Raw genomic sequence first — 25248 nt, 5'->3', positions numbered from 1 at the left:
CTAGGGTATCAATATTTTCCGACAGGGAATCTGACCACGCAGCTGCAGCACTGCACATCCATGCTGAAGCAATAGCTGGTCTCAGTATAACACCTGTGTGTGTATATATAGACTTCAGGATAGCCTCCTGCTTTCTATCAGCAGATTCCTTCAGGGCGGCCGGAGACGGTAGTGCCACCTTCTTTGACAAGCGTGTGAGCGCTTTATCCACCCTAGGGGATGTTTCCCAACGTGACATATCCTCTGGCGGGAAAGGGTACGCCATTAGTAACCTCTTAGAAATTACCAGTTTCTTATCAGGGGAAGCCCACGCTTCTTCACACACTTCATTTAACTCTTCAGATGGAGGAAAAGCTACTGGTAGTTTTTTCTCTCCAAACATAATACCCTTTTTTGTGGTACCGGGGATAACATCATAAATGTGCAACACATTTTTCATTGCCTCAATCATGTAACGTGTGGCCCTACTGGAAGTTACATTAGTCTCATCGTCGTCGACACTGGAGTCAGTATCCGTGTCGACATCTGTGTCAGCCATCTGAGGTAGCGGGCGTTTTAGAGCCCCTGATGGCTTTTGAGACGCCTGGGCAGGCACAGGCTGAGAAGCCGGCTGTCCCACATTTGGTATGTCGTCAAACCTTTTATGCAAGGAGTCGACACTGTCGCGTAATTCCTTACACAGCACCATCCACTCAGGTGTCGACCCCGCAGGGGGTGACATCACATTTATCGGCATCTGCTCCGCCTCCACATAAGCCTCCTCATCAAACATGTCGACACAGTCGTACCGACACACCGCATACACACAGGGAATGCTCTGACAGAGGACAGGACCCCACAAAGCCCTTTGGGGAGACAGAGAGAGAGTATGCCAGCACACACCAGAGCGCTATATAACACAGGGATCCCACTATAAATGAGTGTTTTTCCCTTATAGCTGCTTATATTATATATACTGTGCCTAAATTTAGTGCCCCCCCTCTCTTTTTTACCCTTATGTAGCTTGACACTGCAGGGGAGAGCCAGGGAGCGTCCTTCCAGCGGAGCGGAGCTGTGAGGGAAAAATGGCGCCAGTGTGCTGAGGGAGATGGCCCCGCCCCTTTTCCGGCGGACTTCTCCCGCTTTTTATGGAATTCTGGCAGGGGTATTTTTACACCTATATAGCCTTCCTGACTATATATGGTGTAGATTTGCCAGCCAAGGTGTCTTATATTGCCCTCAGGGCGCCCCCCCCCCCCCCCCAGCGCCCTGCACCCATCAGTGACCGGAGTGTGAGATGTGCATGAGGAGCAATGGCGCACAGCTGCAGTGCTGTGCGCTACCTTGTTGAAGACAGAAGTCTTCTGCCGCCGATATTCAGGAACACTTCTTGCTTCTGGCTCTGTAAGGGGGCTGGCGGCGCGGCTCCGGGACCGAACAGCGAGGTCGGGTCCTGTGGTCGATCCCTCTGGAGCTAATGGTGTCCAGTAGCCTAAGAAGCCCAAGCTACCACCAGTTAGGTAGGTTCGCTTCTTCTCCCCTTAGTCCCTCGTTGCAGTGAGTCTGTTGCCAGCAGATCTCACTGTAAAATAAAAAAACTAAATATACTTTCTTTCTAGGAGCTCGGGAGAGTCCCTAGTGTGCATCCAGCTCAGCCGGGCACAAGATTCTAACTGAAGTCTGGAGGAGGGTCATAGTGGGAGGAGCCAGTGCACACCAGTAGTCTAAAGCTTTCTTTTAGTTGTGCCCAGTCTCCTGCGGAGCCGCTATTCCCCATGGTCCTTACGGAGTCCCAGCATCCACTTAGGACGTCAGAGAAAATACATTAATCCATGGGAATACATACAGTATGATATGACAGCAGACGGGATGTCGGCCGTCACTATACCGACAGCGGCATCCCGTTGCCAGAATCCTGGCAGCGAGGCAGCAAGTCCCCTCGCGGGCTTGCTGCGCTCACCACGCGTCGACCCACCAACCGAGGGGGAATACCAAGCATGTGTCTGTATTCCAGGTGTTGGTATTTCACCGGCTATCTGGATTCCGGAGTCTTTCTCCTGAATGCCGGGATCCCGACAGCAGTTATATTGACTGCACCCCAATCAACGATTTCATTGTTGAGTACTGACAAAAAGTAAAGGAATTGTTGCAATAAATATTTGCAATGTAGTCTACAGAATGTATTACATGTAGATATTGTAACAAAATGGTCTAACTTAAGTGTTTCTCAAACTCGTTACTCAGGATCCCTAATAGTTCTTTTTTTCTAGATCTCCTAGCTAAAAATCCACAGATGGTCTGGAAAACATGAACGAGTTTGAGAAACACAGGTCTAACTACAGTATGTAATAAAACACAGTTGAACCAGTTTTATTACAAAATTCTATGTATAGTTATAAATGACAGCACAGAAGTACTGTATATAGATTAAAACAAAGGAGGAGGTTTTGTTTGTGGAGAATATTAGTATTTCAGTCGTTTGATAGGTCCAATGTCTAACTGTAGTGTGTAAAGTAGTCCTTTTTCTGATGGTACAGTTTCAGTGATACTTGATAAAGATGGTATGTGGATGGGGGGCAGGGCAAGAATGTGAGGTACAGATGGGTCCACCTTTATCTTGAGTTATTTGCTGCACCTAGGCACACCATGGTTTATTAACTTAAACCCTTCATCTATTGTTCTCAGCTGCAATACAATGCAGAGAACAATACAGCAGGGGATTAAGTCATTACAGCAGGGGATTAAGTCCGACTGCCCAGTCTCAGTTAATCCTATTAAAGGTCAAGATAAACATGGACCCATCTGTATGTAGAGGAAGAGAGGAACATGTAACATGTAACAACACACAGTTGACTCTCACTGGGAAGTCGATCTTTGATGATAATGGATCTGCTGGGGCAATTTCTACAACTCCTGTATACAGGGATACATTGGATCAGTGTCGGCATGGAAGGGATGATAAAGAAGAAGGAGATAATTGTGTAAGGTTAGATACTGGTAGACCTAATGAATTTTGAGATACACTCTTGGTTATTATTTAGTGTGGACACCTAAGGTATTAAATAAATATAATGCACCGTAATTTAAGGTAATTGAAAAAGCAGTACTAGTTCTAGATTTCTGAGGTTTACAAGCTGGGATCAGAGCCTAGCAGTAAGGTTGCTGCACTGACCAAGAAAAACAGTCAATGGAGCCAGTGCTTGTTCCAGAATACTTTGTCAGCTACTGTGTGTCCAGAATGTGTCCCAGGTGAGTCCTGCATAACCACAGTCTATGCAGCAACACATTAATGTTTTATAGTCCAGGAATCAGAAGAATATGAGAGCACCAGCTTTAGCACTGCTAAATCATAACTGCAGTACACTGTCATGCTAATAGTCCGTATATTATACCATGTGTATCACATACTGACACTGAATGCAGAATCTGTTTTTCCATTGAAATGTAACAGGTCTGTAGTTGTAATTACTATATGCAACCGTTTACTGACTGACGTCTACAGAACTCTTTCTTCTCTTCTCCTCACATGGGGGCATATGTACTAAGCCTTGGAGAGACATAAAGTACCAGACATTCAGCTAATAACTGTCATGTATCAGGCTGTGTTTGAAAAATGACAGGAACTGATTGGTTGGTGCTTTATCTCTCTCCACTTCATCTCTTATATCTCTACCCATGGCTTAGTACATCTGGCCTATGGTCCGAGCATGCTGCCTGGCCTGAACTCCACAGGAAATATCCTGTTCCTAATTTGGATGGAAATGTGGGTATAACTATTTTACAACTGCCATCATTTGGTGCATGGACCTTGCATCTGGATCAGATGTTGACCTGTTAGTGTGGTTTTCAGATGGGCAAAATTATAGGCAACAGAGGTCATCTGTTGATTGGATGCCTCAAAATGATCTGGCTGATCTTGAGTAGATAATTCTCGGGCATTACATTTGTTTTAGGGTCATAAATTCAGAGATATCTGGACAATTTTCCTGGGACATTACAGATTATGCTGGCAGCAGCAACAGTATACAAAACATTATTACTGGACAAGCATAAAATATAGGGGGAGAGATATCAAAGAGTAGAACATGTGTACGCCGAACTGCAAAAATCCACTGTGTGCAGTCTCTGCGCAGCCCAGGACTTTACTCCTCCAGTACGATCAGCACAGGCTGATCGGGGCCGGAGCTGATGTCAGACACCCTCCCTAAAAACTCTTGGGCACGTCTGCGTTTTTCTGGACACTTCCAATAAACGTTCGGACAAGAAGAACGACCGTGCACCGGTATGTATAAATTGCAAAAATTATACGAAACCAACAATTGGACAATTATATTACTGGAAAGAAAATTGCAAACTTTCTAATTATGTCCCTATTGGTGGTGCGCCCAGAGCTAGAGAGTACAAGTACTGGCAGAGGGAGAGAAAGAAAGCTCTTGTGTGGGCGCACTCTTAAAAATGAAGAAAATATTGTTCAATTAATTGCTGAAAGTTATTAAAATTTATGTTTATTAATCAAGAGTTAAAAAACAAGTTACCCCTCTACGATCCAAAGGAGAAAATGTAAATATAATAAAGACATGAGAAAATGTAAAAATGTTCTGGTCTGTTAATCACATGAGAAGGATTAGAAAGGCTGCAGACACCTAATAGTCTAACACCCGTTTCTCCTGACCAGTACAGATAATCTGTATTAATGAAACCGACCAAGGAGGTCACTAGCTGTAGAAGGTCAAATAATGTGTCTTAGAGAACCACTGAAATCAGGTTGATTCTAAGCAATTTAATATTCACCTATTATTCCATGTTACTCAGAATTGGAGATATCTATATTGATATAACCTGAACGCAGAAAGAAGAGAAGAAAGTTTTGAAAGAACAAATAGTGGTGATACTGCTGTTGGTGTCCACCCTTCTGAGGAAGGGGAATAGTCCCTACTCTACAACACCAGGTATTCCCAAGGAGTCCCCTCTCAAAGTACTGACCCGGCCCAACGCTGTTTCGCTTCCAAGATCAGACGAGATCGGGCATTAGCAGCGTGGTGTGATAGTAGAGAGGCTATCTACCAATGAGAGTGCACCTATATACAGATGGTAGAGTAAAGATTTAGAAAGATAAGGCCATGTAGATCTGCTTTCCACGTTAGGCGGGGTGAGCAAAATGTCACTTAATGGCAAAGTGCACCCTGGATCGTGAATGAGAGTCTACGGAAAAATAGTAAGTGGTGAAAAGAACAAGGATATTGTCACTTTTTAAATTGGACTGGTGGTTATTAACCCTGGTGGGAAACCACGTCACAGAGTATGCAGCGTCAGATAAGATAGTACATGGAGATATACTTCACATATGTGTACATTTTTGTACAAAGCAACACATCATTACTTTGAAAAAAAACTAAAAAGGTATAGCACACTGTATACAAAAGAAAATGAAATAGTATGAAGAGTGAGTATAGTCTGTAATCTATGGGGTTTATCAGGCTATAATATGCACAGAAAATCCAAAATAATTGGCTTGCGGTGTGAATGGTGTATCAAGCAAAAAGAAGCACTTATTGCCGTGATATTGTTCTGCAGTCTGTAGGATTAATCGTATGCAAGAAAAAATCTCCAACATGCAGCATGCAATGTGGAGTAGTGTGCCAAATAAGCACATATACCAATAATGCTAGCCTGTGATATGTGGGATTGTAGTACTACGATGTGCACAGAAAATTACAACTACTGAATGTGCAATACATGTGCCCAATGAAAAAAAGGGTACTTATAAAAATGAAAAAATTCAAACATAAATTGCAGATGAAAAATGGCAGATAGAAAAGTGATACTCAAGATATCAGGATCTGGAAATAGGTGAAAATGCGGGATCCTCCAAGGACAGGTTCCATGCTGTGAATCCGTGGGAAACGCGTTTCGCCCGTTTGGGCTTGTTCACTTCCGGGATCAGATCCCGGAAGTGAACAAGCCCAAACGGGCGAAACGCGTTTTCCACGGATTCACAGCATGGAACCTGTCCTTGGAGGATCCCGCATTTTCACCTATTTCCAGATCCTGATATCTTGAGTATCACTTTTCTATCTGCCATTTTTCATCTGCAATTTATGTTTGAATTTTTTCATTTTTATAAGTACCCTTTTTTTCATTGGGCACATGTATTGCACATTCAGTAGTTGTAATTTTCTGTGCACATCGTAGTACTACAATCCCACATATCACAGGCTAGCATTATTGGTATATGTGCTTATTTGGCACACTACTCCACATTGCATGCTGCATGTTGGAGATTTTTTCTTGCATACGATTAATCCTACAGACTGCAGAACAATATCACGGCAATAAGTGCTTCTTTTTGCTTGATACACCATTCACACCGCAAGCCAATTATTTTGGATTTTCTGTGCATATTATAGCCTGATAAACCCCATAGATTACAGACTATACTCACTCTTCATACTATTTCATTTTCTTTTGTATACAGTGTGCTATACCTTTTTAGTTTTTTTTCAAAGTAATGATGTGTTGCTTTGTACAAAAATGTACACATATGTGAAGTATATCTCCATGTACTATCTTATCTGACGCTGCATACTCTGTGACGTGGTTTCCCACCAGGGTTAATAACCACCAGTCCAATTTAAAAAGTGACAATATCCTTGTTCTTTTCACCACTTACTATTTTTCCGTAGACTCTCATTCACGATCCAGGGTGCACTTTGCCATTAAGTGACATTTTGCTCACCCCGCCTAACGTGGAAAGCAGATCTACATGGCCTTATCTTTCTAAATCTTTACTCTACCATCTGTATATAGGTGCACTCTCATTGGTAGATAGCCTCTCTACTATCACACCACGCTGCTAATGCCCGATCTCGTCTGATCTTGGAAGCGAAACAGCGTTGGGCCGGGTCAGTACTTTGAGAGGGGACTCCTTGGGAATACCTGGTGTTGTAGAGTAGGGACTATTCCCCTTCCTCAGAAGGGTGGACACCAACAGCAGTATCACCACTATTTGTTCTTTCAAAACTTTCTTCTCTTCTTTCTGCGTTCAGGTTATATCAATATAGATATCTCCAATTCTGAGTAACATGGAATAATAGGTGAATATTAAATTGCTTAGAATCAACCTGATTTCAGTGGTTCTCTAAGACACATTATTTGACCTTCTACAGCTAGTGACCTCCTTGGTCGGTTTCATTAATACAGATTATCTGTACTGGTCAGGAGAAACGGGTGTTAGACTATTAGGTGTCTGCAGCCTTTCTAATCCTTCTCATGTGATTAACAGACCAGAACATTTTTACATTTTCTCATGTCTTTATTATATTTACATTTTCTCCTTTGGATCGTAGAGGGGTAACTTGTTTTTTAACTCTTGATTAATAAACATAAATTTTAATAACTTTCAGCAATTAATTGAACAATATTTTCTTCATTTTTAAGAGTGCGCCCACACAAGAGCTTTCTTTCTCTCCCTCTGCCACTTCCAATAAACGGTCAGCTACCTCCCACAAACGGCCTCCTCCTGTCAAATACCTTACGAACGTCCGTGTGATCGGATATTTCGCACCATCTTGTTGCTGACCGGTGATACCTGTTTTTGTTGTCCAGCGCGCGTGCGCATTGCGGTGCATATGCATGGCGCAGTTAGGACCTGATCGCCCGCTGTGTGAAAACGCACAGCAGCGATCAGGAATGAATCAGGCCTAATGTACACTTCTCCACTCTTCACATTGCTTGATACCTCTCCCCCACAGTCACTAATGGAAATAATTTTGTATTTACTATTAGGCTATTTTACAAAGAAAGTAGAACAAGGTGAGGCAAGAACCCTCCCAGATTTTAAAGGGTAAGCAAACAGGCATGGAAAATGCTATTCAGAATGTTAGTACATAATATACAGTTTATTTTCAATTGCTTTTTAGTATGATATGGTCATTTCTTGACGTATAGCAGCCTCCAGTTCATTAATGATTCTTGGTTAATGTATGTAGACCTCAGCTGTCGGATGGCCCCGCTGGCTGTGTAGAGGCCTTTCATGATGCTAATGATTGTTTTCCGCCCAGTAATGAAAATTCTGCTTGTTACCATAGCTAGACAAATGAAAGAGTGAGGTTCATCAAGAAATTGCAGCGATAACGCCGGAAATGACCTGCCGAGTGATGCAAAACTTCAGCAATCTACTACAAATGTGTATCCTGAATAAAGAGCGTCATCTGAATGCTATCATGTTCAAAACCAATTGAAAATAAAACTGCATTCCATTCACTCTTCAGTTATTTACTATCATTCTGAATAACATCTACCATGCTTTTTTGTTACCCTTTTTATCACCCTGTACTATAAAATACAACAACAGAGGCAGAGGCGGGCATTTCCCCATCACGTTTCCATCAAACCTAAAATACCATACGCTGTATGATTAACACAAATGCATTAACACGGTAATAGTACAATACATACTGAATACGTATGAGCGATGCAGAGTCATGGCTATCTCAGATGCAACTACACTTGTAATGTTCAGTGAGACTGTGTCATCGGAACTGCGGGCTATGCAGCATTGGTTGTGTCTATGTTACCTTCATGCTCAGGACCTGGAAGTGACAAAACGAGAGGGCAGGAGAGAACTTCCGCCCTTACAGCACCTAAATGTTTTCTTCGTTCTCCGTTCGTTTGGGGTAAAAAAAAAAATTCTATGCAGCACTGGACGCTCGCCACGCTTTGGGCTCGGTGTCTCGCTTCGCTCGCCACACTTTACTATTCCAAATAGATTGTGACATGGACCCAGGGGGTTATGGGAAAGGTCCTCTCCACGAAGGTAAACTATGTGTAGCTAGGTCTGTTTTCTAATGCATCTCTAGCACCAAGGAGAGGACTGGTGCAGGTGTGCACTGATAATAATGACTGAGATCCAACCAAGTGTACTGGTATGACCAGTCCGCCCGCAGGGACATGTACATCCCTGCATACGGGCACACAATACGCATTTAGTTACGAGCATGTAATCCAGAAGCTATTACAGCCAGCCTGAATTCAACTCATATCAGCACTCTTGACTTTAAATCCCTATTAATTGTATTTGTGACTATCTGGCTTGAGCTACAGAAGAAATAAAATTACCACAAGTCCCCCTCCCAACCTCCTTTTCCCAGAAGAACATATGAGTGGACCTGTATTTTCTAGGTGTGTCTCTGCAAGACATTATGACAACTACAGTATTAACAACAAACTGTGAACTCAACAGGTCCTCAAGCACCTTTATATTATGGGCCAGCTAACAAGGAAACTGTTGAAGGATTTATACGGTACGCTGTAAATATATCACAGTGACATCCCAGTGTGAGACAGGTAGTGGCCGCTTACTCCTTTTTGTTTCATTACACATAAAGGAACTGAAGGTAGCAGCCACCATGTGTATCATCTGCAAAGCTAATTCAATACAATTTTTCTCATATTTCTTTACTAGAAGAAAACTTGTATTCAATGTAAAAAGAAACTACAGTATGTAGAATCAAGGAATATATTCTCCAGTAATGACATACAAGCCTACGCCTGTCTGTTGTCCTGGATAGGTTTTATGTCTACCATGACTTTTTAAAGTAAGTCGGAATTCAGCTACAGAACATATGGAATGATCCTATCATATCATATATCACATTCTTTTGTGTGACGCCTATAACACTTGTGAGAAACTCATTTGTATGTCAGAAAGTATGCCCCACAACATGTCTGATCGCTGTCAGAGGCAAGTGTGGCAACATGACCTGGATGTTTCTTGTCACATTTAGAGTGCACCTGTTACTTACACAGTAGAGGAGTCTATTTTGTAAACTGAACCAATGTTCCGGGGACTTTATCACTGATATCATTTAGGTATATTGTATGCTTAGGTAAAAGTCAGCAATTTTAATGTCTGAAGCTTTATCTTATTCAATAAGAATATTTGATTTAGCACATAAAATGGCTGACTCCAAAGAAACAGGTGCTCTTTAGTAGTATGTGCAGTATCTTTCTTTATTTATGAGGTATCAATGCCACACATTTTTATATGTTATGTACAGTTATACTTAAACTGCCATTTGAAAACACAACACTGTCTTGTTATCATCTAGCTTCCATATATGGGGTCTGTTCATGAAGCAGTGAAAAGAGTGGAGAAGTGAGCCTGTGGAGAAGTTGCTCATGGCAAATAAATTAGCTGCTCCGTACAATTGTATAGTATGCAAATTATAAATGTTACTTCAATGCTGATTGGTTGCCATGGGTAACTTCTCCACTGGCTCACTTCTCCATACTTTTCACTGCTTCATGAATAGACCCCTATATCTTTTACAGCTTACACTTACCTACTTTTGAAAAAGCATATAAGGGGCTGTGGAAGCAACATTTATGAGCGCGTCACTGAAGGAAAGTATGTACCCATGTCATAAAACTGAATTGTGTATGTATGCCTCCCAACCGTCACAATGGTGGGAGGGAAAGTTGGAATGCCTTCTCTGACTAAATATGGATATTTATGGTAGACTTACCATAATTAACTCTCTTTCATCGAGGTACACTGGGTTCCACAGGGAATACTTTGGGATGTAGAGTTCGCTCTTGATACAGAGGCACCAATAGGCTAAAGCTTTGACTGTTCCCAGGATGCATTGCATGGCCTCCTCTATAACCCCGCCTCCGGACACTGGAGCTCAGTTTTGTTAACCAGTCCAATGCAGTAGCAGGTAAAAGAGAAGGCAGATGTTAGTCACATAGGACCTCATTCTCACGACAGGAGAAGGGACCAGCGGCTAATGCCATACACACCCAAAGAAGCTAAGTGCGTCAGGGTGGGCGCCTTGTGGAACCCAGTGTACCTCACAGAAAGAGATTTAACTATGGCAAGTCTACCATAAATCTCCTTTTCTGCAGCAGGGTACACTGTGTTCCACAGGGAATACATCGGGATGTCCTAAAGCAGTTCTTCATGGGAGGGGACGCACCGTAGCAGGCACAAGAACCCGGCATCCAAAGGAAGCATCCTGGAAGACGGAAGTAGCAAAGGCATAAAACCTAATGAACGTGTTCACTGAGAGCCACGTAATCGCCTTGCACAATTGTTCGGTGGACGCGCCTCAGCAGGCCGCCCAAGAAGGTCCAACAGACCGAGTAGAATGGGCTTTGATAGCAGCAGGAGCTGGGAGTCCAGCCTGTGCATATGCTTGTGCAATCACCATTCTAATCCATTTGGCCAAGGTTTGCTTATTCGCAGGCCAGCCACGTTTGTGAAAACCAAAAAGTACAAAAAGGGAATCTGACCTCCTGATAGAGGCAGTCCTCACCAAGTAAATTCAGAGAGCCCATACCCCATCCAAAGACCGCTCTTTGGAGGACAAACCAGAAGAGATAAAAGCCGGAACCACGATCTCTTGGTTAAGATGGAAAGATGACACCACTGTAGGGAGATAACCAGGACGAGTTCTAAGAACCGCCCAGTCACGGTGAAAAATCAGAAAGGGCGGATGACAGGACAAAGCGCCTAAGTCCGACACCCTCCTATCAGAGGCAATAGCCATCAGAAACACGACCTTAAGTGTAAGACATTTAAGGTCCACAGACTCAAGAGATTCAAATGGAGACTCTTGTAGGGCATTCACGACAACAGACAGATCCCATGGAGCCACAGGAGGGACATAGGGAGGCTGAATCTGTAAAACGCCCTGAGTGAAAGTATGAACGTCAGGAATAGTTGCAATCTCTCTCTGAAACCACACTGACAAGGCAGAAATATGAACCTTGAGGGAGGCCAGACGAAGGCCTAAGTCTAGGCCTTGTTACGGAAAAGCCAAAAGTCTGGAAGTTCTGACTTTGATGCATCATAATTCTTAGCAGCACATCAGGTGAAGTAAGAATTCCAGACCCTGTAATAAATCCAAGCAGAAGCTTTGGCCCTCAGGAGTGAAGCTTCAAGAGCTACACCGTCAAAGCCAGTGTGGCCAGGTCCGGGCCCTGAATGAGGAGGTCTTGTCCTTGAGGAAGTAGAAGAGGACGCTCAATCGATGGGCCTCAGGAGTGAAGCTTCAAGAGCTATGTCGTCAAAGCCAGTGTGGCCAGGTCCAGGGCCCTGAACGAGGAGGTCTTGTCGTTGAGGAAGTAGAAGAGGACGCTCGATCGATAGACCCTGCAGGTCTGAGAACCAATGCCGTCTGGGCCACGCTGGAGCGACTAGAAGTAGTAATAATCCTTCTTGCTTGAACTTCCGTAGTACCCTGGGCAGGAGTGACACTGGAGGGAGCACGTATGGCAGCCGAAAGTTCCATGGAATTGCCAGTGCGTCCACGAATGCTGCTTAAGGATCCCTTGTCCTTGATCCGAAGACCGGAACCTTGTGATGTGTCGAGACGCCATCAGGTCTGCATATGGTAGGCCCCACTTGTCCACTATGAGTTGAAAGACTTCCGGATGAAGACTCCACTCTCCAGCGTGAACGTCCTGACGACTGAGGAAATCTGCTTCCCAGTTGAGGACTCCGGGAATGAATACACTGCCGATATTGCTGGCAGATGGCATTCCGCCCAATGAAGGATTTTTGATACTTCCATCATTGCCATGCGGCTTCGAGTGCCGCTTTGATGATTTATGTATGCCACCGTGTTGGCATTGTCTGATTGTACTTGAACAGTACTGTTCTGTATCAGAGGAAGGGCAAGCGCCAAAGCACTGAACACTGCCCACAATTCTAGAATGTTTATCGGGAGGAGAGATTCCTCCTTGGTCCACCGACCCTGGAGAGAGTGTTGCTCCCACACCGCACCCCAACCCCGCAGACTGACGTCCATAGTCAGCAGGACCCAGTTGTGGATCCAGAAGGGATGGCCCCTGCTCAACTGCTGGTCCTATAGCCACCAGCTCAGTGACAGACGAACCTCTGGAGTCAAGGAGATCATTTGAGACCTGATCCGATGAGGCCGTCACACTTGGAAAGGATTAACCTCTGCAGAGGGCAGGAATTAAATTGAGTGTACTCTACCATGTTGAAAGCTGACACCGTGAGGCCTAGTACCTGCATCGCCAAGTGTGTCGACACTCTTTGGCGAGAAAGGAAGTATCTGATCCTGTCCTGAAGTTTCAGGACTTTCTCTGGAGACAGAAACAGTCTTTGGCTGTGTGTGTCCAGCAGTGCCCCCAGTGCCCCCCGCATGCTCCGAGCAGGGACCAGCGAGGACTTTTTCCAGTTGATGAGCCACCCGTGGGCTTGTAGGAATTGGACCGTCAGTTCCAGATGACTGAGGAGGACCTCTTGGGAGTTCACCAGGATGAGCAAGTCGTCCACATATGGCAGGATCCTGATTCCCTGATGGCAGAGAAGGGGCATCATCATGGCCATTACCTTGGTGAAGATCCGAGGGACCGTGGCCAGTTCAAATGGCAGTGCCTGGAATTGATAATGTAGTTTGCCAATAGCAAACCGCAGATATTGCTGATGCGATATGGCAATAGGTATATGCAGGTAAGCATCCTGTATGTCCAGGGATACCATGTAGTCTTCGGGTTCCATGGCCAGTACAATAGAGCGCAGAGTTTCCATACAGAATTTGGACACTCTCACAAATTTGTTCAATGATTTGAGGTTGAGTATAGGCCGGAAGGACCCATTTGGTTTCGGAACTAGAAACAGGATTGAATAGTATCATACCCCTGCCTCTCTGGGACAGAGGTACCGGCATTACCACTCCTGTGTCCAGGAGGGATCGCACAACCAGATCTAGAGCTTGCGCTTTCAACGGATCCGAAGGAATAACCCTTGTGCAGAACTGGCGAGGGGGACATCTCTTGAAAGAGACAGTGTACCCGTGAGAGATAACTTCCTGCACCCAGGCATCTGAAGTGGTCCTTAACCAGACCTGGGCGAAAAGCGGTCAGAAGCAACTGTATCAGTATGTGACGGATCAGTATATTCCCCATCCTCTTCAGAAGGCTTATCTGAAATATTAGTGGATTGTGAGGAGGAAGCTGCCCACTTAGATGACCCCTTGACCCTAGAGGGACGTGGGGTAGACTTTTGTCTCACAAAAGATTGATTTAATTGTTGTATCTGGGTAGACAGAGTGTCCACCCGGGGCGGATTAACTACAGGGACAATATGTGGCTGCAGTGGCACAGGAGGTCCCAAAGAGGGCATAAGATGCACCACAAGCGTATTCAGCATACTTGAGAATGCTGCCTAAGGTGGCTACTGATTGGCTACAGGGGCTGCGGACAGACTGGGAGATGTATGGCACCCAGTACACAACCCATCAGTTAAAACTTCCCCCTCAGGTAAATCCTTGGTGCAAGCACTGCATGATGCTCCATGTGGCAGAAATTATAGTGAATGTAGCCGTAGAGAGTAACAGTACAATATAGCCAGACAAATACAATACCTACAAATAACCCCCTGATTTATGTGACAGTAAATACAAGACTCAAACAGAGAATTAAAGCGGTATGAGGTGACTGAAATACACAGTAAAACACACTAAACAGTATATACAGTATATAGCACTATATATGAGACCCTGACGCACCTAGCCCCCCAGGGTACAGAATACAGTGATAGCAATAGGTGTGATACACGAGGAGTGAAATCCACACAGCAGCTACAGGCACACTCAGTCACAGTTACAATGCAGAAATTATTTCAGACAAACAATAAAACTGCACTGGACTAGTAAAACAACATATATATATATATATATATAACAATGCAAAGACAGATACTGGATGTATATCTCAGTATACTTGTACTAAATATTCAGGTAGAAGTACACTTGTTCTTAACTAACACTGTCTAAAATTACATGTAGAATACTTAAGTGACTGTAAATGCACAGCGCTGAGTAAACAGGTGGATTTACAGAGGAGACATTGCCCTGCAGTCCCGGAGATCAGCCGCAGCTACTTGTGAAAAGATGGCACCCAAATCTCTGTCAGGGAGTGAGGGAGAGTAAGGAGCAGCTCCAGGGCGGGAACACCAGCAGTAGATGGTGCCCGAAGCTGGGGGAGGGGCTACAGGTCAAGTGCCTTATCCCCTATGCTGGTCCTCACCACAGGGTACTGTGGAGCCTTGTTAAAAGGATTTTTTGTGAAATCCGACCTGTGCTCCCTGCCCTGGTGGATATAGTGGGGTCCCTGCTCTAACAAAGTGTCCACGCCAGCATCGCGGTCCGTCTCATAAGCCTGCGACCGGAACGCGATTTCGGAGGGTCCCACCTGGGGGAACCCTCTTACCTCCTCCCAAATAAGCAGTCACGTGATCTTGGAGAGCGCCAGCGGCGTGTCCCTGGAAACGGGAGCGCCTCCAACGCAAGTAAACGGGAACCCGGCCAGCGGGAGTATGCGGCGCTGCTGGGGAGGTGTTGGAGCCGCAGCACAGTATGTCACTAGAACATAAAAGTGCTGCAGCCCTTGAAGAATCTTCTAACAAAAGCTCTTTTCAGAGCTGCCTAGCGCAACCCCCCTGTTATGTGACCTGCTCTGCAGGCACCAACTAACAAACTGAGCTCCAGTGTCAGGAGGCAGGGTTATAGAGGAGACCATGCAATGCATCCTGGGAACAGTCAAAGCTTTAGCCTGTTGGTGCCACTGGATCAATATCCAACTCTACACCCCAATGTATTTCCTGTGGAACACAGTGTACCCCGCTGCAGAAAAATTTATATCATGCGCATGTGTGCAACATCTATTCACAGAAGAGAGGGAATGGGGGCATGGCCAGCAGCTCACGGAATTCTGGGCATGACCCCACCGTGATGAAAACAGGGTCCTAGCTTGTGCACACAACATTTCCTATGAGGCCACATCCCTAGTAATGAGGGAACACCCCCTAATTTTGGGTGTGTCCTGGGGTGTCGTTAACACAAAAGTTGGTATGTATGTCTAAACCAGAGGTTCCAAAACGCGGTCCTCAAGGAACCCCAACGGTCCTGGTTTTAAATGTATCCATGCTTGGCCACAGGTGACTTAATTAGCACCTTAGTCAATTTGATTTAACTATCTGTGCTGAGCCATGGATATACCTAAAACCTGGACTGTTGGGGTGCCTTGAGGACCGCGTTTGGGAACCTCTAGTCTGAACTGTAATTGAGCCCCAAAGCAGTTTCTTTGGGCACACAGCCACTCTTGTAGCCATCAGTGTACTGAAGATCAAATGCCATTTTCTCATAGTACACATCCTGATTATTTCCTCACTGTTGGGTGGAAAGTTAGGAAATCAATGTTTCATACACACTCCCCTTCAGGGAGATTGCTAGACTCTTCAGGAGTCAGGGAGATCACCACTGTTTCAGGGAGTCTCCTTGACATTCAGGGATGGTTGGCAAGTATGCATTATGTAGGTCACTGATGCTTTCTATGGAAAGACTGTTCACAACTAGAAACTGAAACACCAGCATCCACATGGGAATATATACTATTAACCGATGGACGGGATACTGGCTGTCAATATCCCGACTGCGGCATCCAGTCCGCCAGAATGCCGGCAGCGGGGTCCCCTCAGGTTCTACTCTCACTCTATGGGTGTCGTGGACACCCACAAGTGGCAATAGCCCTGGTGCCTGGGATTGTGGCTGTCGGTATTGTCGGTTATCGGGATTTTGGTGTTGGTATGCTGAATCCCGACAGCTGGCATTTTAACTGCAACCCTCCACATGACAGTATCACATATAGGGGGAGATTAAAATGTTTGAAAAGTCAGTTGGGAGTCTGTGTTTTCCTATCTAATAGACAGGAAAAAACAGACACCCAACCGACTTTTCAAACATTTGAATTCCACCCATGTTTACTTATTACTGATGATTTTAAGATGAAAACTGGCAATACTTGTGCCATTGCTTAGGTAACACTGTCAATGGTGGATCATAGATTACATTAGGCCCAGCATTCCAGCTACTGTGCTCTGTAGCATACCTGCTGTGAAGCCAAACCAGTTAACTCATCCATTCAGCTTTGCTTTGCACATATACAGCAACAAACAGCTTTAGAGGAGTCACTATATGGAAGCTTGTTGGATTCATGCACAGTGATTTCATTAGACAGAAGCCCTACAACCTTATTGAATTAAATAGTGGATCTTTCACTCCACTGATTTCCTACCCTAGCAGGTAGGTCGTATCCCTATTGGTATGGGGTTCATTGTTATATGACTGGAGGGAGATGTACAGGGGGAGATGTATCAAACCTTGGATAGAGATAAGTACCAACCAATCAGCTTCTGTCACTTTTTAAACACAGCCTATAAAATGGCAGAAGCTGACTGGAAATGTAAATGGTAGTTAAGGTACTACACATAGGAAAAGGAATATACTGTATGTATAGTAGGTATTTGTCTTGGTTATATACATCACCTAAATGTTGTGCAACCTATACAGTTTTTCGCCATTCCACACAACATGCTATACCGCTTTCTACCATGTAAGGTAAAATATGTCTCCCTTTATATCCATGAAGTTAGACAGCAATGCATTCCTTTAAAAATATGCATGTGTATTGTATCTGGATAATACAGGTCTACAGTGACTGATTTGAGAACACATCTATAAGATAATAGCAGTGATATGTTACATGCTGTAAGGGAAAGAACAGCAAAAGAGCCAGCTCAAATAACACTTAGGGGAAATGTAATAGGGTGTGAGAATAAGGAAGTTAGAGATTTTGGTAAAATTCTCCTGTTTTTTTTTTAAAGTGGCAATCATTTACAAGGCAAAATCAACCTGGTTTTGCCATGTAAATGATTGCCACTTTAAACAAACCAAGAGAATTTTACCAAAATCTCTCACTTTCTGATTCTCACAGCCTATTACATTTCCCCATTAGAGTGTGCCTTAAGGCCCATACACACTAGAAGATTTTTTTCCAGCAATTTGAGCGATAACTCTGGTTCAAATCGTCTAGTGTGTACACAGCGAACGATGAATGATGCATGCACAAGCGCTCGTTTGAAGCGGGTCAACAGTCTTCCATGCATGCAGCTCAATACCCTCAATCCCAGCAGAGCAGATCGTTCGTCTTTCAGATCATTTGTAAAATCGCTCAGTCTGTACACTCAACATTGTTTGTTGGAGTTCAAGGGAAATCGCTCATCTTCCAAATTGTATATCTTTCACATCTTCCAAGTCTTCTAGTGTGTATGGACCTTTACAGTTAGCTCACTTGAAGACAAAAGCAACCTGTAGGTCATTAATAATAATATTTAAAAAGTATAGCAGGACGTAACTTTTCCTACTGTGTGTTCCACAGAGCCGTAACTAGACTTTTTGGTGCCCTGTATATATATATATGCTGTTCTATCTGTTCTTCTTTCTTTGCGCGGCAGTTTCTGATTTTCATGGTTGTAGATATAAATGAGTGTTACAAATTTTGTAAATCTAAATAGATGTTAATTTGAGACATCTTAATATAAGAAAAATAAGAATTTACTCACCGGTAATTCTATTTCTCGTAGTCCGTAGTGGATGCTGGGACTCCGTAAGGACCATGGGGAATAGCGGCTCCGCAGGAGACTGGGCACAACTATAAAGAAAGCTTTAGGTCTAACTGGTGTGCACTGGCTCCTCCCACTATGACCCTCCTCCAGACTTCAGTTAGGATACTGTGCCCGGAAGAGCTGACACAAGAAGGAAGGATTTTAAATCCCGGGTAAGACTCATACCAGCCACACCAATCACACCGTATAACTCGTGATACAATACCCAGTTAACAGTATGATGATAACAACTGAGCCTCTCAACAGATGGCTCAACAATAACCCTGTAGTTAAGCAACAACTATATACAAGTATTGCAGACAATCCGCACTTGGGATGGGCGCCCAGCATCCACTACGGACTACGAGAAATAGAATTACCGGTGAGTAAATTCTTATTTTCTCTGACGTCCTAAGTGGATGCTGGGACTCCGTAAGGACCATGGGGATTATACCAAAGCTCCCAAACGGGCGGGAGAGTGCGGATGACTCTGCAGCACAGAATGGGCAAACTCTAGGTCCTCCTCAGCCAGGGTGTCAAACTTGTAGAATTTTGCAAATGTGTTTGACCCCGACCAAGTAGCTTCTCGGCAAAGTTGTAGAGCCGAGACCCCTCGGGCAGCCGCCCAAGAAGAGCCCACCTTCCTCGTGGAATGGGCTTTCACTGATTTAGGATGCGGCAATCCAGCCGCAGAATGTGCAAGCTGAATCGTACTACAGATCCAGCGAGCAATAGTCTGCTTTGAAGCAGGTGCACCCAACTTGTTGGGCGCATACAGGATAAATAGCGAGTCAGTCTTTCTGACTCCAGCTGTCCTGGAAACATATATTTTCAGGGCCCTGACTACGTCCAACAACTTGGAAGCCTCCAAGTCTTTTGTAGCCGCAGGCACCACGATAGGTTGGTTCAGATGAAACGCTGATACCACTTTAGGGAGAAACTGGGGACGAGTCCTCAATTCTGCCCTATCCATATGGAAAATCAGATAAGGGCTTTTACATGACAAAGCCGCCAATTCTGATACACGCCTGGCCGAAGCCAAGGCCAACAACATGAACACTTTCCACGTGAGATATTTCAAATCCACGGTCTTAAGTGGCTCAAACCAATGTGACTTTAGGAAATCCAACACCACGTTGAGATCCCAAGGTGCCACTGGAGGCACAAAAGGGGGCTGAATATGTAGCACTCCCTTAACAAAAGTTTGAACTTCAGGTAGTGAAGCCAGTTCTCTCTGGAAGAAAATCGATAGAGCCGAAATCTGGACCTTAATGGAACCCAATTTTAGGCCCATAGTCACCCCTGACTGTAGAAAGTGCAGGAAACGGCCCAGCTGAAATTCTTCCGTTGGGGCCTTCCTGGCCTCACACCACGCAACATATTTTCGCCATATGCGGTGATAATGGTTTGCGGTTACTTCTTTCCTAGCTTTAATCAGCGTAGGAATGACTTCCTCCGGAATGCCCTTTTCCTTCAGGATCCGGTGTTCAACCAGCATGCCGTCAAACGCAGCCGCGGTAAATCTTGGAACAGACAGGGCCCCTGCTGCAGCAGGTCCTGTCTGAGCGGCAGAGGCCATGGGTCCTCTGAGATCATTTCTTAAAGTTCCGGGTACCAAGCTCTTCTTGGCCAATCCGGAACAATGAGTATAGTTCTTACTCCTCTTCTCCTTATTATCCTCAGTACCTTTGGTATGAGAGGAAGAGGAGGGAACACATAAACCGACCGGTACACCCAAGGTGTCACTAGAGCGTCCACAGCTATCGCCTGTGGGTCTCTTGACCTGGCGCAATACTTTTCTAGCTTTTTGTTTAGGCGGGACGCCATCATGTCCACCTGTGGCCTTTCCCAACGGTTTACAATCAGTTGAAAGACTTCTGGATGAAGTCCCCACTCTCCCGGGTGGAGGTCGTGCCTGCTGAGGAAGTCTGCTTCCCAGTTGTCCACTCCCGGAATGAACACTGCTGACAGTGCTAACACGTGATTTTCCGCCCATCGGAGAATCCTTGTGGCTTCTGCCATCGCCGTCCTGCTTCTCGTGCCGCCCTGTCGGTTTACATGGGCGACCGCCGTGATGTTGTCTGACTGGATCAGTACCGGATGGTTTTGAAGCAGGGGTTTTGCCTGACTTAGAACATTGTAAATGGCCCTTAGTTCCAGAATATTTATGTGCAGGGAAGTCTCCTGACTTGACCATAGTCCTTGGAAGTTTCTTCCCTGTGTGACTGCCCCCCAGCCTCGAAGGCTGGCATCCGTGGTCACCAGGACCCAGTCCTGTATGCCGAATCTGCGGCCCTCTTGAAGATGAGCACTCTGCAGCCACCACAGCAGAGACACCCTTGTCCTTGGAGACAGGGTTATCAGACGATGCATCTGAAGATGCGATCCGGACCACTTGTCCAACAGGTCCCACTGAAAGGTTCTTGCATGAAACCTGCCGAATGGAATCGCTTCGTAGGAAGCTACCATTTTTCCCAGGATCCGCGTGCAGTGATGCACCGACACCTGTTTTGGTTTTAGGAGGCCTCTGACTAGAGATGACAGCTCCTTGGCCTTCTCCTCCAGGAGAAACACTTTTCTCTGTTCTTTGTCCAGAACCATCCCCAGGAACAGTAGACGTGTCGTAGGGACCAGCTGTGACTTTGGAATGTTTAGAATCCAGCCGTGCTGTTGTAGCACTTCCCGAGATAGTGCTACCCCGACCAACAACTGCTCTCTGGACCTCGCCTTTATCAGGAGATCGTCCAAGTACGGGATAATTAAAACTCCCTTCTTTCGAAGGAGTATCATCATTTCGGCCATTACCTTGGTAAAGACCCTCGGAGCCGTGGATAGACCGAACGGCAACGTCTGGAATTGGTAATGACAATCCTTTACCACAAATCTGAGGTACTCCTGGTGAGGATGGTAAATGGGGACATGCAGGTAAGCATCCTTGATGTCCAGTGATACCATGTAATCCCCCTCGTCCAGGCTTGCAATAACCGCCCTAAGCGATTCCATCTTGAACTTGAATTTTTTTATATATGTGTTCAAGGATTTCAAATTTAAAATGGGTCTCACCGAACCGTCCGGTTTCGGTACCACAAACATTGTGGAATAGTAACCCCTTCCTTTTTGAAGTAGGGGCACCTTTACTATCACTTGTTGTGAATACAGCTTGTGAATTGCCTGTAACACTGCCTCCCTGCCTGAGGGAGTGGTTGGCAAGGCAGATTTGAGGAAACGGCGGGGGGGAGACGTCTCGAATTCCAGATTGTACCCCTGAGATACTACTTGAAGGATACAGGGATCCACCCGTGAGCGAGCCCACTGATTGCTGAAATATTTGAGATGGGCCCCCACCGTACCTGGCTCCGCCTGTGAAGCCCCAGCGTCATGCTGTGGACTTAGAGGAAATGGGGGAGGACTTTTGCTCCTGGGAACTGGCTGTATGCTGTAGCTTCTTTCCCCTACCTCTGCCTCTGGGCAGAAAGGACACGCCTTTAACCCGCTTGCCCCTATTGGGCCGAAAGGACTGTACCTGATAATACGGTGCTTTCTTTGGTTGTGAGGGAACATGGGGTAAAAATGTAGACTTCCCAGCTGTCGCTGTGGAAACGAGGTCCGAGAGACCATCCCCGAACAACTCCTCACCCTTATAAGGCAGAACTTCCATGTGTCGTTTGGAATCTGCATCTCCTGTCCACTGCCGAGTCCATAACCCTCTCCTGGCAGAAATGGACATTGCACTAATTTTGGATGCCAGCCGGCAAATATCCCTCTGTGCATCCCTCATGTATAAAAGTGCGTCTTTTATATGCTCTACGTTTAGCAATATAGTGTCCCTGTCTAGGGTATCTATATTTTCTGACAGGGAATCTGACCACGCAGCAGCAGCACTGCACATCCAGGCTGAAGCAATAGCCGGTCTCAGTATAACACCTGTGTGTGTATATATAGATTTCAGGATAGCCTCCTGCTTTCTATCAGCAGATTCCTTCAGGGCGGCCGTATCCGGAGACGGTGGTGCCACCTTCTTTGACAAGCGTGTGAGCGCTTTATCCACCCTAGGGGATGTTTCCCAGCGTGACCTATCCTCTGGCGGGAAAGGGTACGCCATTAGTAACCTCTTAGAAATTACCAGCTTTTTATCAGGGGAAGCCCACGCTTCTTCACACACTTCATTTAACTCTTCAGATGGAGGAAAAGCTACTGGTAGTTTTTTCTCTCCAAACATAATACCCTTTTTTGTGGTACCGGGGGTAACATCAGAAATGTGCAACACATTTTTCATTGCCTCAATCATGTAACGTGTGGCCCTATTGGAAGTTACATTAGTCTCATCGTCGTCGACACTGGAGTCAGTATCCGTGTCGACATCTGTGTCTGTCATCTGAGGTAGCGGGCGTTTTAGAGCTGAGAAGCCGGCTGTCCCACATTAGGTATGTCGTCAAACCTTTTATGCAAGGAGTCGACACTGTCGCGTAATTCCTTCCACAGCACCATCCACTCAGGTGTCGACCCCGCAGGGGGTGACATCACGTTTACAGGCATTTGCTCCGCCTCCACATAAGCCTCCTCATCAAACATGTCGACACAGCCGTACCGACACACCGCAAACACACAGGGAATGCTCTATCAGAGGACAGGACCCCACAAAGCCCTTTGGGGAGACAGAGAGAGAGTATGCCAGCACACAACAGAGCGCTATATAACACAGGGATCCCACTATAAATGAGTGTTTTCCCTTATAGCTGCTTTTTTATATATCATATATATATATCTATACTGCGCCTAAATTTAGTGCCCCCCCCTCTCTTTTTTACCCTTCTGTAGTGTTCAGACTGCAGGGGAGAGCCAGGGAGCTTCCTTCCAGCGGAGCTGTGAGGGAAAAATGGCGCCAGTGTGCTGAGGGAGATGGCTCCGCCCCTTTTTCGGCGGACTTTCTCCCGCTTTTTCTGGAATACTGGCAGGGGTAATTTTACATCTATATAGCCTCTAGGACTATATATGATGTAGATTTGCCAGCCAAGGTGTCATATATTGCCCTCAGAGCGCTCCCCCCCAGCGCCCTGCACCCATCAGTGACCGGAGTGTGAGGTGTACATGAGGAGCAATGGCACACAGCTGCAGTGCTGTGCGCTACCTTGGTGAAGACCGAAGTCTTCTGCCGCCGATTTTCCGGACCTCTTCGTTGCTTCTGGCTCTGTAAGGGGGACGGCGGCGCTGCTCCGGGAACGAACACCAAGGTCGGGTCCTGCGGTCGATCCCTCTGGAGCTAATGGTGTCCAGTAGCCTAAGAAGCCCAAACTACCACCTGTTAGGTAGGTTCGCTTCTTCTCCCCTTAGTCCCTCGCTGCAGTGAGTCTGTTGCCAGCAGATCTCACTGTAAAATAAAAAACCTAAATATACTTTCTTTCTAGGAGCTCAGGAGAGCCCCTAGTGTGCATCCAGCTCAGCCGGGCACAAGATTCTAACTGAAGTCTGGAGGAGGGTCATAGTGGGAGGAGCCAGTGCACACCAGTTAGACCTAAAGCTTTCTTTATAGTTGTGCCCAGTCTCCTGCGGAGCCGCTATTCCCCATGGTCCTTACGGAGTCCCAGCATCCACTTAGGACGTCAGAGAAATATTATTCCATGGTTCTTGGTGTTACCCGAGGAGCACGTGTAGCGGATACGGTAAAAAGTGACAGAACCATTTTTGAAGTTTATTAAATTCTACACACTGGAGGTACAATCCAAATTTTGATGCGATTGTCCATTTGGGCGTGATCGTTCATGCAACGCAAGCCACAAATCGGTAATAGTGTTACTATGACAACCCCCTTTTTATCCCCTTAGGGGAGGTTTATTAAAATTCGAATTATGTAGTTTTCCTATTTACCACCTGAATAATACCTATATTAAATTTCAGCTTCCTAACATATCGGAGGAAGAAAGAGAATTAGTGATGATTCAGTGAGTGAGTGAGTGAGTGAGTGAGTGAGTGAGTGAGTGCTTTCTCATTTATATACTGTATATATATATTTATAGACCACTGAAAGAAAATGGATTTTGACACAAATCCTCCTTATACCAGATTCATGCACTTAACTTGAGAGCTCGCTGTTATTCAGTTACAATGCCCCTTAATAAAGTAAACATTTCAATATACTGCCATTCCCAGGATTCAAATCTATGAATTCTAATCAAACACCCTGCGCATTAAGCTATTTGAGCCTACATAAAAACTATGAACACTATAGGAATCTACTGGTACTTTGTAAAAAAATAAATGGAAATGGAAACTCGTCTGAAATTAGGGGCAGATTTAACCATGAGTGATATTCTTGTTATCATTCGTTACTTATCTTAAATGGTGCTCCAACCAATCAGACTATCATGTATTTGAAAAATGACAGCAGCTGATTGGTTAGAGCACCATTTAATTTTAGTAACAAGTGATAACAAGAATATCACTCATTGTTAAATCTTCCCATTTATATGCTACTCTTGTACTGAACTGAAATGACTATTTGTCGGTCCACTAAACATCACTTATGCACTTATGCACCCATGAATGTGGGGACACAGAACGAATGCTGTTTGTAATGTGACAAGCCTATTGTTGCAATTGCAAACATTCACCAATGCGTATTTAGAAGTGCATGGATTTCTGTTCTGTTCTATGATGTAGTGTTCACTCTAGGATTTTTTAAGGGCAGGGTGCTGATCATTGAGGAGGGCACATTTATATTTTGAAGGGCACATTTTTGATGTGACACTTTGCGCACAAAGCATAGTGCATATGTTTATAGTTTATAAACATCT

At 45.1% G+C, this 25248-nt stretch overlaps 1 protein-coding gene and 2 pseudogenes across 1 annotated transcript in view; 1 reads left to right on the top strand and 2 right to left on the bottom strand.

The window, feature by feature from the left end:
- Window positions 1-25248, bottom strand: part of PALLD (palladin, cytoskeletal associated protein) — a 759036-nt gene that overhangs the window by 448408 nt on the left and 285380 nt on the right. The gene's annotated exons all lie outside the window — the stretch shown is intronic.
- Window positions 4914-5032, bottom strand: LOC134934212 (5S ribosomal RNA; annotated as a pseudogene).
- LOC134934206 (5S ribosomal RNA) lies at window positions 6812-6930 on the top strand (annotated as a pseudogene).

This window comes from Pseudophryne corroboree, chromosome 1 (genome assembly GCF_028390025.1).
Source record: "Pseudophryne corroboree isolate aPseCor3 chromosome 1, aPseCor3.hap2, whole genome shotgun sequence".
NCBI lineage: Eukaryota > Metazoa > Chordata > Amphibia > Anura > Myobatrachidae > Pseudophryne > Pseudophryne corroboree.
The sequence above is the reverse complement of the archived record's forward strand: the minus strand, read 5'-3'. Positions and strand labels throughout refer to the sequence as shown.